The sequence below is a fragment of the Lygodium microphyllum genome, chromosome 4 (assembly GCF_053477565.2).
Source record: "Lygodium microphyllum isolate KBCC chromosome 4, Lygodium_microphyllum_v1.1.10, whole genome shotgun sequence".
Taxonomy (NCBI): Eukaryota; Viridiplantae; Streptophyta; class Polypodiopsida; order Schizaeales; family Lygodiaceae; genus Lygodium; species Lygodium microphyllum.
Window position 1 is genome coordinate 116966245 of NC_141138.1, and position 19767 is coordinate 116986011.

At 40.1% G+C, this 19767-nt stretch overlaps 1 pseudogene; it reads left to right on the plus strand.

Moving 5' to 3' along the window:
- Positions 1–1250: 1250 nt before the first annotated feature.
- On the plus strand, positions 1251–19328 carry LOC148037518 (uncharacterized; annotated as a pseudogene).
- Positions 19329–19767: the final 439 nt, after the last annotated feature.

Here is a 19767-nt window from a genome sequence, read left to right on the forward strand (position 1 = left end):
TTAGCTTCTAACTCTTTAATCATGGCCTGCTATGAATCCATAAAAACTATAGCTACAGTCATTTGTGTATGGATATCACTCAAAGCAGTCTTTTCAGAAGCTTAATCTGCAAGAGCTTGGCTAAGTTGACTAGTCAAATAATCCACCTTGTCTTGCAATGGAGTATACACTCCCGTATAAATGGTTTGAAGACATGAAGCCATGGAAGTCTCCAAAGCATCCTAAACAATAGAAACTAGATGTGGAAGCATAGATCCAGAAAGTACTATTTGCAAGGAAGAAGGAATCTGTGGATCTAGTTGTCCTTTCCTTTGTGTAGCGAAAAGATTGGTACAAGACAAGAATGAGGGAAGGGAGTCCAAGCTTCCATCTTGTAACCTAATTCACTTGAGTAACAGTTGATCTCTCTAATCTATGCCATTATGAACATTGTCTTTGTGTTCCATCCACCATAGCTATACTCTAGATCCATGCATTTCAACATGGTATCAGAGCCATGCTGGGCATGGCTTACCTCCCTTCTCTACTCTCTTAGCTCCTCTTTACTTTTGGTCAGCTCATTGTTAGCTCATGACCTTAGTTTCCACCTCTATTCCCACTTGACCTTCCATGGCAGCCATAGCTAGCAGGACATACCTTAGTTGGAGCTTCTAGATCTATGTCATCTAGATTGTGGCTAGCTTCCATAGCAGCCATAGCCAGCAGGACATATCTCAGTTGAAGCTTCTAAATCTATGTCATCTAGATTGTGGCTAGCTTCCATGGCAGCCATAGCCATCAAGACATACCTTAGTTGGAGCTTCTAGATCCATAGGCGAAAGGACATACCTCAGTTGGAGCTTCTAGATCCATGTCATCTAGATTGTGGCAAGCTTCATTTTCCAATTGGTCATCGATAGCAAAGTCTCTCCATTTCTAGTCACCTACATCTGTAACATGCTCTTTCTTGTATACTTACCTATTGTTGAAGCGAGCCAAATCTTGTAGCTGCTATTTGCTCGGCTATGGCAACACCATTACACAGATCTCAGCATGTCAGTCTATACATCGAAAGGTGTGGGATCAAAAACCGAAACCTTCTAGAGGATGGGATTGAAAAAGAGCAAGGTGTTTAAATAAGGGCAAAAGATGGGGATGTTGAGAAATCTAATTCGGTTGATAATATGGTCAGCATGGCAGAACATGTTGATGCTGGTTACGAAAAATTGACTGTCACAGAAGAGGCCTCATAGCCTTATGCATCCCCGCGAATGTGGACAAGGAAAGAAATCGCCTGTGCTAGCTTGTTTATATGCCCCTTTTGGTTCCTTGCACAGTTCACATTCAATTTTATCTCTCAAGTACACAACAGTAACCTCCAATACAATCTTAAGTTCAACTTCCAGTCTGTTCACATTCCTCATATCCTTGAAATTTATGCAAGTGAAGTTCACATGGGTAAAGTTATGGAGTGTGCTTCTTTGTATGGTAGGGACAATAGTTGTGAGCCTATTAGATTTAGAGGCAGGTAGCAGCATAGCTACTAATCTAGCGTGGGGCAACTTACTCTGCCTTGTATCAGCTGTTTTCTATACAGTGTACACAACACTGATCCATAAGAAACTTCCAGACAAAACAAGTGGAGAAGAGAAAGCAAGTATATTGTTATTTTTTGATTTCCTTGAATTGTTCAATGGACTTGTTTTATTCCAAGTCACTGTCGAAACCTAAAACGGGCCCGACACTAGCTATAGGCACTAGTTGGGCCTCTATAACACTCACAAGACAAACCCACATGGCCTCCCGGCCAGGAGTGTCTAAGGGCCACACTGCCCTCGCTAATGTACATATTGGGTTTGTAATAGAACGTAGTCCAATGATTGCCCTTTCTTACTCCTTAAAGGGAGATACCATACATCTTGATATAATATACCACGTAACCCAAACATAAAGGAGGCACCCCTCTAGCTGAATGTCGTGGCCCCACTGCATCTCTCTTACACTGAGAGGATTGGCCCCTCAATGCATTGCTCTAATATAAAGCACATACAAATAGTCTCCACTCCTATATATTTTGAACGATCCAAGAGATTTGATCTTTCCTTACCAAGCTTGCCCCCAAGAAACCATTCATCTACCGTATAGCTTAGGTTTCCTCACAACTCAATGTAGTTCATGTAATTGGCAATCAATTGCAATGCATCCAAGAGTTACCATGTAAAATGCATAATGCAATTGTGGACAACACACCTCGTGCTCAAGCATTTAATGATAAAGAAACCAGCCACGTGAGGTGCAAAACCAATCCTTTAATGATTTCCAAGCTACTCGTAATTGTGGCACTGCTAGAGACTAGCACCGAGTTTCCTTATGCTACTAGTCTCTCTTAAATTTAAATAGTGATCAGCTTGCATGCTATGCATAATCAAAAAAATCAAAATTTAAAACATTTTCAATGACAACTGCTCACCTTCATAATCCCTCTTCCCTCCTACCGGTTAGGTTTTGCATTCGTTGGGTAGGTGTAGGGTTCATTTTTTGTAGTTTTTCATGTAAAATTTGATGAAAACACACTATAACATGGAAACAAGGCTTCACTAAGGCTTGATGCTTATGCTCCATCCTTGTTATACGCTTATAGACGTAAAATGTATTTTTTTCTAATTTTTTAGATGAGAAATCTAATTTTTTCTCATTTATTTCTTCATAAAAATGTGATATTTCAGAATTATGAGTTCTTACCGATCAAGAACACTCAACATCATTTTTATATTCATTTTCATCCCATATGACCCCAAAACACTCAATAAAATTTCCAAATTCCATTATTTTTATCAAAATTGCAAGTTGCGGGTTTTGCGTGTTTCGAGGGAAATTATTATACCATTATTTTTTTGGTTTTTCTTTCATATTTTAGCAAGCATGCAACATGGGAAATAAAAAACAGACAAAATCAAGCACTTTCTTCAACCATTTTTCATAAAACAAAAGAACCGCTCACTTATGTATAAAAACTGCGACTCCAAGGCTTGTATCTCGTAGACGCTAGGCCACTGATGCTTTTTCTTTGCCGTTGATGCACTCTCAACCCGATCTACGTCCTCCATCACTTCAACATCATCAATTACTCTGGATTCGTCATCACAACCCTTCCCCTTCTCTCTTGAATTGATGCATATGAACAACCACTTAGAGGAGACAGGAGAGAGAAAGCCTAAATTTTCAAAATTCTAAATACTCCATGAAAATTTAAAAAATTATACACATCTCCTTCCTCTCTCTCTTTTTATCAAGAATCTCTCTCTCCCTCTCTAGAATGATGTGAATCGGAGAGGCATCAGGTGAAGGGGCACAAAAAAAATTGTGCCCCCTCCCCCTCTTGTTCGTCAAAATTTTAGTTGATTTCAAGGCTTTTATGAAGCCTAAGGTTATAACTTCAAAATAACTAGTTTAGTTTTTTTGTGTTCACACTATTACCAAGTGGATATTTTGGTTTTGAGCGAGCAACCGGACTCGGATTCGAGATCCGTATGGACAGGTGGCTTTGGAGCATCGAAATCCATAAACTTGGCCTTCATCGCATACTTTTTGGCTCTTGGATCCAGTAGCTGCTTTATAATGCCAAACCTTGTGGGAATTAAATGGGGGATCAAACGACCTCTGATCGTGGAACGGAGACTTGCGTTGGATTCTTAACATCGAAATGCATCTAGAAAATCTCCAACTCGGCCATCAGCCACCATTTGATTTTTTATAAAAATTTGGTCTTTGGCACTTCTTGCTCCAAAAAAGGTCTCAAAGCATAATCATGAAGAGCATCAAGCTGATATAAAAAATACACAACAAAACACATCACAGCTCTCACCCTACCCCTTGACAAAATCAAGGCATGAAAATCCACAAGGGAGAGGCCCAACATAATTTGGCAGAAATCCATAGCGAGTCTCTAACCAACTACTCAAACATGGACTGGTTAAAAAGCCTATCAAAGAGGTCATCCTAGTGGTCGTCTGAACTACCTATCTAACTTAGGACAACTGGACTAGGACCTCCTACTAGGTGAGGACTCCTATAGCCTGGTCATCATATTTTCTTTTTATAACACATTTTCTGTTCAGGGTTTCCATACTCGCACGTGTAAAAAGGAGGGAGTTGAGCATAGAGTGACCCAAGGAGAATAGGGCATCGGCCTCAGGTCATGACTCCGTACCCAAGCACCCACCAAGCTCTTATGAGGTACCATGTAATCTGTTATTAGCACTTACTTTTCTTTTTGCTCCAACCTTTCTTTCTTTTCTTTTCGGCTAGCTGCTACCCCTAGGAAGATAGGGAATTGGCCCCAGGTCTACTAACTCATCCCCAAGAACCTACCATGCCTTCGCAAGGCAATAATTAATTGCTTTTAGAAAATTTCTTCCTTTTTTCCTGTTTGTTCTTATTTAGGGGTTAGAATCCCTTTTTACACACCTCTATAATTTTTATTTTTAGATAGATTCAAAACTTGCTCTTCTTCGATATTTAGGCATGCTTCTCTAACTGCCTCACACTAACAAGGACTCCTAGAACAACCACCTAGCAAGTAGGTAGGACAGGGTCACAAGGACTACCCTCTATCACAGGTCCTGAACACCCAACAATGTCCAAACAAGAGGTAGACGACTGCTCAAATCTCCCCCAGATATACCTAACCAAACCCTGGGACTTCATGCCTTGATTGTCGATCCCCAACAAACAAAAAAACAATAATATTATTTGCTTAAGGCAAAAAGACTCAAAAAGGGAACAAAACCACTTGGAATGGACACAAGAAGCTCCTCCGCAGCAAAGGCTCCCGCCAAGCATGTCATCCAATCTGTGTAATGCAACCACTAAAACAGAAAACCATTAAATGTACTTGCACCAAACAGACATATGGCCCTCTTGGCCTAAGGAAATAAAGTATTAAAACTCTGAAAAAAACCGGCCCTCTTGGCCTAATGGAATAAAACAAAACAACTTGTATATATCCCCCCTTCGGAATTTCAACAAAATGCTCCATTCTAAGGAGGAAATAGGGTCCTACCAGCCCTAAAATAAATGCATCAAATTGTGCCAGAAAGGCTCTATTAGCAAGATACTGGTGGCCTACCCTCCACAAGGATGCATAAGACTACTGCAAGAGATGTGAAGCTTGTCAGCGAATGGGGAAACCCACCAAAACAAGTGCCATGCCACTGCAACCTATTCTTCCCCTAAAGACGTTCAAGAAGTGGGGGATTGATTTTGTGGGTCCCATTGATCCACCCACTAGACGGAAGCAAAATAGATACATCTTAGTATGTACGAATTATGTCACAAAGTGGTGTGAAGTTAAACCTCTGAAGCAGGATGATGGTAACAACGTAGCTCTGTTCATGTACGAGAATATTATCACCCGTTTTGGTAGTCCCCTCAAGCTGGTAAGTGACAGAGATACTCATTTCCTTAACAAAATCATGGAGGAGCTGATAGAGCTGTATAAGATCCGCCATGGTAAGTCCACTCCTTACTACCCTAGAGCCAATGGACAAGTTGAAGTCCACAATCTCATCCTCTGCTCAATCCTAACAAGAACGATTGCCGCACATCGTCGCAATTGGGACGATTGCCTTACAAAGGCCCTATGGGCATACAGAACCTCCCATAAGGCAGCTACAAGACAGACCCCTTTCTAGTTAGTGTATAGTACAGAAGCCATCTTCCCTGTTGAATTGGAATTGCCCTCTTTGCGAGTGGTAGTTAAAGAACGCTTGGGAGATGATGAGTCACTGCAATGCTGCCTCCTACACTTGGAATGTTTGGATGAGACTCGACGGATGGCCCTATAGTGTATGGAAACCACTCAAGCGCGAGGCAAGGTCTGTCATGACAATTTCATCAAGCACAAGGAGTTCAAAGAAGGTGATCTTGTCCTGGCCTATGATTCGAGATTTGGCAAGCTTCAACAACAGTGGATGGGCTTGTACAAGGTACTTGCTATCAATCCTAATGGCTCTATTCAGGTGCAGACCATTGATACCTCTGATGATCCTTTTCTGATCAATGGCTATCGTCTGAAGAAGTACTTCCCTCCTTGGGGATCTTGACAATCACAACCGACCCACCCTTTCCCTTTTGGGTGTCGCACTATCATTCTCTTTGTTCTTCTGATAGCCCTTATGATCTTCCTCATGAGGTGGTCTCATTCTGCTAGCCCCTCATAGATACCTCTCAACCCTACCTTGTTCTCTTCTCGTCTGATCCAACAACGGCGGCGAGGTTGGTCCTAACACATGGTATTTCTACCATTCTTTTTATTAACGAAAAAAAGAAAGAAAAAATAAAAGAAAAAAAAAAACAAACAAAACTGTTATGGGAGAAAATGAAGAAATTCCCTGTCATAATAGGCCTCGTTCCAAGAAAAGGTGGAAACACCCTTGGGCAGGAAGTTGACTGTGGAAAATGTGGTAATACCCCACAGTTCAGGATAGCTGCCTCACCAGTAGAACCTTTCCAACAAGTAATTTGAAGCCACCTCCCTTGGTGCGCTGTCTCTGCAATCTCAATCCGTCTGCCCTTCTTAGCAGACGACCTTTCTTACAAATTATTGAAGTACCAGACTTGTTAGCTGCCTCCCTGGGTACCACCTCATCTTCAATATCCTGATGATAACAAGAGCGGACATGATCTTCATCACCAACCCCCTGAGTGATGCAAGCTTTCATCTTAACAGGATGGGGACATGAGTATGGGCTGCCCTTTGTATCTATCAGTGAGTGTGAGATAGAGGGTGGGTTGAGTGACTAGTCTTTCCCTTCAAATCAAGAGAGAGGTGAGATGTGTGACTTGAGTGTTGCATGCATGGGATGGGCCTCTCAATGCACAATGCACGATCTGTTCCTATGCACTGTACCGTACGGCTCCCTGACCTTCCTTCTTGCACTGTATGTCAACGCAGGGCAGGATGCACAATTGCACCATCAAATGTACACAAGACATACAACCTCTGCACAAGTGACAGTGAGGATTACATCAATGGGTTTCAGGAACGGGTTGCCCTCCTAGATCTTTCAATAGAGAGTGAGACAGAGGGTGGGTTGAGTATGACTGGTGTTTCTTCAATCAATTATCGAGAGGTGAGGATTGAGGGACGTTACGACCATTGGTGTCATGTACATTTCTGTTTCTCTATGCACCCATGGGATGGGTCTTTGCCATCGTCACAGGACACGCCACTCTGTTCTGTGCACTGCACTACATGGCTCCCTAGCCTTCCTCCTTGCACCTATGCCAGATAGGTGGAACGCATGAATGCACCATCAATTGCGCACACTAGCATACTCCCTCCAAATCAGTTTTCCCTTGTTCAATTCTACACCGGTCGTGAGTTATGGGATTTCATGCTTATTCATTAAGTAATGTGCATCATGGGGTGAGTGACTATTTTATCATCCTCTTGAATGCCCGTGAGTTGAGTGACTATCCTTTGTCAACGATACCTACCCTGACAGGCTTTATCAACCAACTACCTCCCTGGGTGCTGCTACATGGTCCCTGCCATGCTAGCTGAATGTTGGAGCAAGTCATGGTACCTCCTGCAGCTGACTCCAACCCTTTTGTAGCAGTGATGGCTCCTTCGACCATACGCAAAACAAGCCAAGTCTTTCTAACATTATCCTAATGATTGTAATTGTACGATATGTTTTAAGTGTGGGGACACCAGAGTCCAGTAGGTTGACGAGTCCTAGGTTGTGTTGCTGTATCTAACCCTGTTCGTTAAGGTTTTCAGTGTGGGGACGCGTCACTGCGCGTTTATGATGCATACCCCCTACATATGCCTCAATTTAATCACCCATGTATGCCATGATTTGATTTTACCCTGATAAGGTTCCTTCCCCACCCACTCGTCCATGTTCAACCCACCCTTGGGGCCGTTCCTTCTCTTTTTCCCTTTATCCCTTATTGTGACGATTTTCCATGAGAACGCATCCTACGTTCACCAAAACCCACATCTCCCTTACAGCCCTATTCGTCCCTTTGACCTGACCATTTTTTTTTTACCAACCCCTATTCTTGCTGACAATTCTTGAGTTATTAATTTTTAAAGCATTTTTTGTAATTTGGGTAGTTTTCCATGTGAACTCACCTTTATTGCTTCTGAACAACAATCTGGCATGAAAGCCTTGTCCTCCATCCTCCCCTTGATATTTTTCCTTTTTGCTCCCTGTCCTTTCGATGCATGGTTAATCCAATATTAATTTTTGCGCATTTTTGGGCCATTTTCGTGCATATTTTTAACATTTTTCCATGTGAATATCCCCTATTTTCATCGGAATTCTAGTTTCATTTGACTGCTGTGTCGTGCTATCCTTTTCCCACATTTTTTCTTTTTTCTCCACCCTATTTCGACCGCTGTATTTTTTGTTATTAATTTTTCAATATATTTTCGATTATGTTTTTTGTGTTTTTCGCATGTGAACCCCTTCTAACTCCACCGGAAGTGAGTTTTGCCATGACAGCCCTGTGCATCCCCTTCCCATGAACATTTTCTCTTTTTACTACCCTTCATTTCACTGCTTGGTTCTTTTTATATTCATCTTTGAGCCCATTTTCGGGTCCGTTTTTTTTGGGTTTTTTCCATGTGAATGCGTCCTCTCTCAGACGAAACCATGTGTTGATGTGATAGATTTCTCAGGCACGTTATTTGGCACATTTTCCCTTCTTTTTGCCCTGCATTCTATCGAGCGGATTTTTCCATATTAATCCTCGTATGTATTTTTGGAGCTATTTTTCGTGTTTTTCCCATGTGAACACCCTGATTCTGACCCGGCACCCGTGTCATAGTTTTCTGTCATCTTCTCCTCGTCTCCTGGCACATTTTTCCTTTTTATGGTCTTTCGATCCGGTGTATGGTTTGGGTTTTATTAATTTTTCTTTCTCTTGACATGTGGCCGCATCTTTCGTGTTGCGCGTGAACACGTATGTTTTTTGTTTTAAGCACCTCGGGACACCCCATGGCCTCTATGCCTTGCGGGTCGCCGTCCCCGCCCCGTCTGATCCCACCAATGCAAAATTTTTTTACTCCCGCCCCTCGCATGCGCATGGGATGGAGATGCATTCATCATTTAATGTATTTCCCAAAAAAAAAAAACCAACCAAAAAACAAAAACAACAAAAAAACAATCCCACAACAACATCCCTAAAACAATTAAAAAAACAGAAACAAAAACAAAAAACAAAACACACACACACACACACACATATACAAAAACACAATAATCATAATTTAAAAAACAAAAAAAAACCACAATAAAAACAACAAAAAACAACCAAATAGAACAAAAAAAAAACCCAAACGACAAAAAAAACAAAAAAGAACAGAACCACACACGGAAAAAAAAAAAGCACAAAAAAAACAAAAGAAAAAACAAAGAAAAAAAAGAACGAGAAAACAAAGAAGAAAAACAACACAACGAACAAACACGAGAGAGAGAGAGAGAGAGAGAGAGAGAGAGAGAGAGAGAGAGAGAGAGGGGGGGGGAAAACCCAACAAAAAAAAAAACCAAAAACGAAAAAACTACAAAACAAGAAAAAAAAACAACCACAAAGAAAAAAAAAGAACCAATAAAACCCAAACATAAAAGGAAACCCAAAAAAAAAACAACAAAAACAATAACTGCATTTCTACCTGTCGCACTGCGCGGTTTTCCTCTCCTTCCTTTGCGTTGTTGTCTCCTCATGCATGCCATCTCCCTCTCCACCTCTTCCCACATCGCTCCTTCCTCCTGCGCGCCTCCCTTCTCGCCTCCTCCCTCCTCCCTCTTCCCGTAGCGCTCCTCCCTTCCGCGCGCCTCCCTCCCTTCTCACCTCCTCCCTCTCCCTATAGTGCCTTCCACTCCTCCTCCTTCCACACCTCCTTCCACTTCTCCTCCTCCCATTCCTCCTCCTCCTGCTCCTCCCGCCCCCCCAAACCTACCCCCAACCCTGCCTCCAAACCCCCCCTTCCCCCCTAACCTAACCCCCCTAACCCCAATTCCCCCAACCAAACCTAACCCCCCCAACCCTAGTTCCCCCAACCAAACCTAACCCCCCCTAACCCCACTTTCCCCAACCAAACCTAACCCTAGTTACCCCAACCAAACCTAGCCCCCCTAACCCTAGTTACCCCTATCCTAGCCCCCTTTCCCACCACCCCCACCCGCAGCAAACACGCAACCACCCCCGTTTCTTATGAAAACAAAAATCTACACCCAGCCCCCACACGCAGGCCCCCTTGCTACCCGGTGGTACCTTGTGTGCATATGTTCACGCGGGCCTCAAGGTGTGCATGTGCGTACCTGAGCTGCTAGCGGGGTGTTCACGCACGAGGACCTGCATTTGGTCCTATCTGTGTGGTTGTGCGTGCCGTCCCCGAGCATACGCAGCTTTTCACACGCAGCCCGGGTATCTCCTTTGATTTTCCACAAACCCGCAAAAAATACCTAAATTCTCCTAAAAACACTTAAATACATTTAAAAATTCATAAAAGTTCAAATAAAAAAAATCTTAAAATTTCCTTACTAAATTGGGTAATTTTTTTATTTATCTCACTGATTATAATATAGACAATTAATTACAAAAAAATTAACAATATTTAAAATGCTTTTTAAAATTCACTAAAAATTAAGAAAAAATCATTAAAAATCCTTAAAAATCAAAATTAAATTTAAAAAAATTACAAATTTCCATAAATGCATTTGACTACTTTTAGAATATTTTATAAGCTAAAAAAGCCTTGAGACATGATCACTCTATTATTTTCGGATCAAAATGATAAACTTTTAATCTAAATTCATTAAAAAACTATTTTAAATTCCAAAAATGGGCTGCAAAATTACAAAAATTTTACAGATCCATTGTTGTAGCCCGATGGTTTCATTCTCACTTAGGTTTGATTGATATCCTAATAAATAAAACATTAAAAAAATATAAACAAAAAAAGAAAAAAAACTCTTAAATTATAATTAAAAAACCAATAATAATATCACCCAAATAGTAATCAAAATTTTACCTAAACCAAATGTGATCCCACTAATATCTTCTTAATATTTGTTTTATTTTTAAAAAATAATAAGGTGTTTTATTTTTTTCAATCAGTGGTTTTTTGCTTTTTTGTTGGATTCCTTGCATTTGGGACTACTCCGTGCGCCCTCAGTCTCTTGCATACACACCCCTACCAGGTATCTATCTTTCGTGCTTTATTTATTTTTTGACATCCCTTAACTATGGTTAATTGTTAAAATGAAATTTATTCACCCACTTTTCCACGCGCGCTCGCACTAAACACATATTTTTCTAATAAATTAAAATCAACCCTCCATTCACTTTGCATGTGGTACATGCGCTTCAGAGGCACTTTAATTTTAAACAACAATGAACCAACCGTCACAAAAATGCACGCACTGAAAAAGAAGAGCGCTTAAGACACATTAAATTTTTAATCAATGAATATGCATTTAGAGACCTGAGTTTAGGTATTGAAGTCCGGGCTTCGTTAAAAGCATAGTTTCATATTAATAAATTGTAACTAACAATTTAAAAATGAACCGCCATTTTCTTATCAAGGTTTACAACCTAATAAAATTTCAACCATTGTTAATAATTTATTAAAATGAACCACTAAAATAATTTTTCTCACTGCACTTTTTTTCCTTTTTAATAAATACGCTTCATGGGATGGGCACGTATAGTCCTTTAAGCTGACATTGTTTATCAAAGTTTTGGTTATGTCTTGATTAGGCTATTGAGGTATTATGGTTTGATTGTGTGATACGATTACGAGTGCATGTAGTTTTCTTTTCTGCCTGATACGGGGTCTTGGGTGCCTGCTTGTTGCATAGCATGAAGCTTTCGGTCGCATATGTGTAGGGGTCATGTCGAATTTTTTCTAGGATGTGGGATGTTTGGGGTGGTCAGTTGGTTAGCTATGCATGTGTGTGTTTATTTTGATCGATTTCTTTTTTATGACTATTTTGCTATTTTGCAGGCATTCACTGTGATTGTCTGTGTTTGTGGTGTGTGTGTGTATTCCATCTGAATGGTGCCTCAAGCTCCTCCTCCTGTTCAGTATGTCCCATTGATCATGGATTATTCTTTCCTACTGACTTTTGAGCCTATTACAAAAGCTGGCCTTGCATCTTTTGTGGCTGCTTTACTCCCTCTGATTCCAGATGATCCAACCCTTTGTGATGAGTTTCTTGCATCATACAGTAAGAAATCGGGCTTCGTGCATGGTATTTCCATGGTCATGATACCTAGAGGGTTAGGGAAGGCTTTGTCTCTTCCTTACAAATGAGAACCCTTTGTTATAGCCAGATAGTTATTCTCAAATGACGAGATTCTCAAGCTGTTACAGAAGCAGACTAAAGAGGTCCTCGATGTCAAGAAGGTGATTAACACTTCAGGAGTGTCTTTCTCAATGATTACTCTGATCCTCTCTGGAAGCTAGTCTGCCAATTTTTCCAGGACAGGTTCATGTCTGCCAAGACACCATCTCATTATTTGTCCAAGGAGCTCTTCACATCTTCTAGGATGGTTTTAAAAGGGGTTGCCATTGAGTGGAGTACTTACCTTCTTATGAAGATGGACCAACATTTTGTCAAAGTGACTAGAGGGAATGTTACCAATGTAACCTATGGTTCATATTTATATGCTTTCTTGACGTATTCAGGCCTTAAATAAGAAGGGTGTGTTACCTCCTCCTCCATCTAATCCAGTTCCTCCCCCTCCACCTTCAGAAGATTCAGAACCCATTGACATAGAGGATATTGACTCCCCTCCTCCATTGGTCATTCAGCGGAAGCGCTTGAAGCGTGTAGCGAAGAAAATTCCACCAATCATTCCTTCAGTGTCAGTTCCTGCCACCTCTGGAAGTGACCTCCCTGCCTACCTCACATGCAACAACTTATTTAGGGCACATCAAGAGGGTTCTTTGGAAATATTAGTTCCTTCACTGAACAGTTTAGTGTCAAGGGATGCCATTCCTTTCCTTTGTAACGACATCTAGAGTTCTATTGAACTCTCAGTCAGCTTGTGTTCAACAGTTATATGCTTCTTTCTATGAAGAATTGATGCAATCCAAAGACTAGATGCATAAGGCAACCACAGAGTTAGCCTCTGCTAAAGACACTCTTGCCGATCTGTTTAAGTAGATGGAGCAGCAGACATAAATGATTGAGACCCATAGAGAAGAAATATCTTCTTTGAAAACTCAGTTAGCAGAGACTCAGTTAGAGGTAACCAGAGTTTCGGAAGAGAAAGAGAAAATGTCTAAAGAAGCTCAAGAGTTTAAGACTCTTTTGGATACGAAATTGTCAGCTTTGTAGACTGCTCACAATATAGTGGAATCCCAAGCTTCTCAAATTAAACAGTTGAAGGACCAGCTAGTGCAGTCACAATCCATTCCTCCAAGCCCCAGTGTCCCCATGATTCCATCTATATCTCAACAAGACTGGGCAGTTCTCCAGAGACATGCCACATTATGTCCATTGCTTCAAGATCAAGTGGAAAGATTGCAATCCAGGATGGATTTATTATGGTCTACATTTGAGCAATTTCAAGAGTATATTCCTCTCGACCATTCCTTTTTTTGTCCACTATCAGTTGCAGAACTTGGCCTTCTATATTAAGTTCTCAATGATGGATCTCCCTCTTCCAGAGGATGGTTGGAGTGGGGCTTGGTCTTCTGATTTGCTAACAAAAGTTGTCTGTATGGTCTTTGAAGATTCTGTGACAACGAATACCATGTTGCTATCTTATATGTATCTATAAGGTGATCTGTTAATTTCAGATGATGTAGATCTGGCTTGGTATGTGGGGGATGTGGTCTTATAAGCTGTCTTACATGTCAACTATTTGGAGTTGAGGATAGATGAAATCTTCTAGTGCTATTCTTCTAAAGTGGCTGCTTGCCCTGACACTTTATGGCATTCAATGATTAATTCTGTAGTCTTGAACCAACACCAGAATACAGCTTCTACTTATGTGCAGAGCACTAACCAACTAAGGGTGGATCTCCTAGCTTATCTTTCTAAGAACCATCCATTTGATTCATCCTTCTTTGATGCCTACCATCGACGATCTATTTTAGGTCCCTCTGTTCCTAGCTTATTGTACTATCAACAAATGGCCCATCGCTATGATGCTTATTTTTCCCTTTATCAATCTAACTCATCAGCTATCTTACCTCTCCTTTTTCAACCTCAGGTTTTTCCTCAAATTCCAATATTTACCTATTGTTCTTTCATTGAAGATCGAGTTTTTTTCCCTTCTCCGCCATGTCCTTCCCCATCTATCCATATACCTTCTAATTTTCCTGCTTATCGATTGACACATTTTCTAACTGATTCGCTTAAATTTTCAGTCACTCCTTCTTTAGTTTATTCCTCATTTTATGATTTTACCTACCCATCTCTTCATCCTCTTTTACTCATTCCTCTTCCATCTCATGCCACTTTTATTTCTCAGCCCCCTCAGTTGGTTAGTGGGTACGAAGGATTTGATCAGTAGATTCCGAGAAGAAGAGGATGGAGCTCAACTGTTTCTCTCATGAGACCACAGATTAATTGGCCATTAATTCCAGGGGACTAGACAACTGCTAGTCAAGTATACCAAAATTACCTCAATTTTTCTCAACAATATTCACAATCTCTAGATCCTTCAGTGAGATTGTTAGCCCATTTTGCTTGGTACCTAGCATATATGCATAGGCATTCCCATAACGATCAAAAGGCCATTCCAAAGCTTTGTATGAATATCAATGTGAACATTGATTCCCAAAAGTTGGATGCCCTATATTTGCATGCCCTTTGTCTACCTAGCAGATACCTTGTTTTGCTAGAACGGATATGCTGCCTTCAATTCTTTCAGAATCCTCCAAAATCTTTTGTAGATGAGTCTTTATCCCTGGATCGCTTTCATAATCATCAAGCTTTTAAGAGGGATCATCTTCACTGATACCCTTGAATGTATCTTCTATGCTTCTTAATGAGATATTTTTTGGAAGGTGCCATTTAGATGGTTGTGTTTGTGTTTGTGCTATAATAATTTGTATGTGATGAGTTCGTGTTGGTTTAATTATTTGTTTGAGAGCTCTCTTTTCAACTATTGATGGTGATGGTGGATGGCAAGCCTACGATGCAAAGCTAAACAACCTATGATATCCTTTACAAATTTTTTATGACTTTCTATTGTTTATCAGATGTGTTAATGAATAACGAAGTTTTTCTTTAGTATTATTCTTTTCTAGATACAGATGATAAGTTGGGGTCATGGTGGAGTGATTGTTGAAGATACTACGGAAGATCAAATTGAACTCTTTACTGAACTTACATTCTTCTTTTCCTTAGGTCACGAGGACGCTTCCTTTCTAAGTGCGGGGATCTGTTGAGAGTCAAAAAAGATTGAAATTTTGACTGATTTTTGTTATTTTTGAGGTTTGAATGGTTGATTTTTTATGGATTTAGAGTGATGTATGATTGTTAATGGCAGTGTTTGAGAGTGTTTTGGATGATATTGATTATGTTTTGGAAACTCATGATGATTCTCGGTAGAAATATGAGACCGTCACACCATGTACAACTAAATCTTGAGGGTGCACCCTCTTCAGGGTATCTACTTTCTATCAAATTATGTTGTTTTTAAAGAAAATTAACATCAACAACTATTTGTCGATATTATTCAGAAATCATGTTAGTGTAGTGCTTTATCATATCCTTAACTTCGCCAAGGACATTCGATGCACTTGACTCATAGCCATGATCATCCATTGGTCATTCCATTGGCCTAAAAATTTTATGGGGCATTGGTTATTGACTCACAAGAACAACATTAGGGTTTGATGCTTGGCCTCCAACATTTGGTGGAGCCATCTGACTAGCCATAGACATAGTCACACTAGGAGGAGCTTGCAATAAAGGTATATTTTGGACCATGATTCCTCTCACATTTGAGTTAGTCATAGCTATCCCTTGACTTCCATTGCCATTGGTCAATGCCAAATTATTTCCTAAAACTAGACCCATATTAAGATTGGTTCGAGAGGCATAGTCCACTTATAGTTGGGATTCTATATCTTGTGCTCGTCTAATAGCAGTGTCTACATCCGACAAAGTGACACTACTCAACTACACCTGAATGTTGAAATCCAGACCATGCAAAAAATATTGCAGTTGTGTAGCTGCTGGGATAGAGATAGAGGCTTGCAATTTGTGAAAGACCTCTTTTAACTTCTTGGGATATGCTCGGATATTCTTATGTGGCTCTTGACGTGTCACATTTAGTACACGTAGTCAATATTGACCACCCCTTTCAGGGGTAAACTCCCTTCAAAGGGCTTCAAAAAATAAATCAATAGTGGTTATGGTTCCAGCCTCTAGGTCATCATGATACCATATAGTAGCTCTTCCTTTGAGACTCATGTTAAATAACATCATTAAATTTCCTTCATCCCAGATACGATAGTTGAACATCAACTTTTGGAATTCGTTAATGTGCAGTTCTGCATCCTCCTCCACTAACCCATTAAAGATGGCCAGGGGGAAACCTAAAGCTGGAAAATTTTCCATTCCAGTAGGTATAGCAATAGGTTTTCCCGCCATGGTAACAATAAAATTTGCTACAGGGGTTCGAACAACTAGGACTATAGCTCCACTCGAAGTGGAGGGATTGATTTGAGGGGGGAAAGAACTAGAGCTTCCTCCCCCTAATGGATTGTGTGCTGAGCTAGGGTTATTAAAACCCCGCCCTTCCAAAGATATCAGGCTTCTCCTTTACAGAGAGTATCTTCTATTTATCTCAGCCCATCGTCTAGCTCGTTCAGCCATTTCTTGCTTTTGGAGCTTCACTTGATGGTCTTGTGAGTCTAGCTCACTAATTTCTAGCATACACTAGAAAATAGGTCCCAATCAACCAAGGCATAGAAACCGCCCACTTGTAGGCAGCTCTTGACAAATGCACCACCTCTCGGGACATAAAATGGGCTCGACACTAGCTATAGATACTAGCCGAGCCTCTATAACACTCACAAGATAACCCCACACAGCCTCACGAGCGGCCATAAGCGTCTAAGGGCTATACTGCCCTAATCTCGTTATTGTAGATAATGCATTTGTAGTAAAATGTAGTTCAATGATTGCCCTTTCTTACTCCTCAGAGGGAGATCTCATACATCTTGGTATAATATACCATGTAACACAAACATAAAGGAGATACTCCTCTGGCTAAATGTCGTGGCCCCACTGCAGCTCTTCTACACCAATTCTACACCAAGAGGATTGGCTCCTCAATACACTGCTCTAACATAAAGCACATATAAGTAGTCTCCACTCCTGTATATTTCGAATGATCCAGGAGATTTGATCTTTCCTTACCAAGATTTCCCCCCCAGAAATCATTTATCTATCCTACAAGTTAGGTTTTCTCACAACTCAATGTAGATCATGTAATTGGCAATCAATTGCTATGCATCCAGGAGTTACCATGTGATACACATAATGCAATTGTGGATGACACACCTCATGCTCAAGCAATTTATGATTAAAAAACCAGCCACATGATGTGCAAAACTAATCCTTTAATGATTTCTAAGCTACTCGTAATTGCGACATTGCTAGAGAGTAGCACTGAGTTTCTTCGTGCTACTAGTCTCTCTTAAATTTAAATAGTGATCGGCCTATATGCTATGCATAATCAAATAAATAAAAATTTAAAATATTTTCAGTAATCGCTCACTTTCATAATCCCTCTTCCCTCCTACCAATTAGGTTTTACATTCCTTGGGTAGGTGTAGGGTTCATTTTTATGTAGTTTTTCATGTAAAAATCGATGAAAATACACTATAACATGGAAACAAGGCTTGACCGAGGCTTGATCCTCATGATCCAACCTTGTTATATGCTCACAGATGTAAAATATATTTTTCTCTAAAATTTTAGGTGAGAAAACTAAATTTTTCTTAGTTTTACTTAATTTTTTTCATTTATTTCTTCATAAAAATGTGATGTTTCTGAATTCTGAGTTCTTAATAATCAAGGACACTCATCACCATTTTCATATTCATTTTCATCCCATACGACCCCAAAACACTCAACAAAAATCCCAAATTCCATTATTTTTATCAAAATTGTAAGTTTTGGATTTTGCGTGTTTCGTGGAAAATTATTATACCATTATATTTTGCAACATGGGAAATAAAAAACACACAAAATCAAGCACTTTTTTCAACCATTTTCTGTAAAACAAAAGAACCGCTCACTTACGCATAGAAACCGCAATTCCGAGGCTCGTATCTCATAGACATGCGGCCGTTGATGCTTCTTCTTTGCTGCTCATGCACTCTCTTAGTCTGATCTACATCCTCCATCGCTCTAGCATCATCATTTGCTATGGATTCGTCATCAGAACCCTCCTCCTTCTCTCTTGAATTGATGCATATGAATAGCCGCTAAGAGGAGAGGAGAGAGAGAAATACTGAATTTTTAGAATTTTGAATGCTCCATGAAAATAAAAAAAATTACACACATCTCCTTCCTCTCTCTCTTCTGATCAAGAATCTCTCTCCCCCTCTCTAGAATGATGTGAATTGGAGAGGCATCGAGCGATTTGGAAAATTTGCGCCCCCTTCCCCCCTTCCTGTTTATTAAAATTTTAGTTGATTTCAAGGATTTTATTAAGCCTAAGGTTATAAACTTCAAAATAACTAGTTTAGTTTTTTTGTGTTCACACTATCACCAAGTGGATATTTTGGTTTTGAGAGGGCAACCGGACTCTGATTCGAGATCCGTTTGGACAGATGGCTTCGCAACATCGAAATCTATAAACTTGGCCTTTGTCACACACTTTTTGGCTCCCAGATCCAATAGTTGCTTTATAACGCCAAACCTTGTGGGGATTAAATGGGGGGTCAAATGACATCTGATTGATGAACCAAGACTTGCGTTCGATTCCTAACACCAAAATGCATCTAGGAAAACTCTAGCTTTATAACGCCAAACCTTGCGGGGATTAAATGGGGGGTCAAATGACATCTGATTGATGAACCAAGACTTGTGTTGGATTCCTAACATCAAAATGCATCTAGGAAAACTCTAGCTTGTTGGCCATCCACCACCATTTGATTTTTCATGAAAAATTGGTCTTTGGTGCTTCTCAGGCACTTCTTGCTTCAAAAAACGGCTTCAAATGCTTCAAGCACAGCTCAGAAGCAGCTCCTAACATCCCAGCTCTCAATCTCACTCCTCCTACATTTTACTGGTGTGGAGCCATTTCACCATCTCACTCTCAGACAATTTGGTCTTATTATTGGAAAAAAATGAAGAAATGTAGCTACCCATACTAAAGGGCAATCAATGATCTTATTTGAAGACTCTGAAGACATTTATGCTGCCTTAAAGATGATGATACCTTTGCTTGAGGGTGACATCTACATGAAGATTAATGCAAGCAAAGTCAATGAAGAAGAAGACCAGAAACACCATAAAGAAGAAGATAAAGTCAATAAAGAAGAAGAAGACTAAAAAGACCATAAAAAATATTACCAAGAAAAAGAAGACCATAAAGACAAAAAGATCATCAAAGAAAGCAAAGCGGACTACATTAAAGAAGAAGGCAAAGAAAAAAATATCTGCTATCCCTACCATGATATATCTGATGAAGAAAACCACAAGGGCCTGTCAGTAGTCCTTGTCTCAACTTTTCACTATAATGTTTTCTTATATGTACTTGCCATTAATGCTTCTGTCATGCCTTATAAAA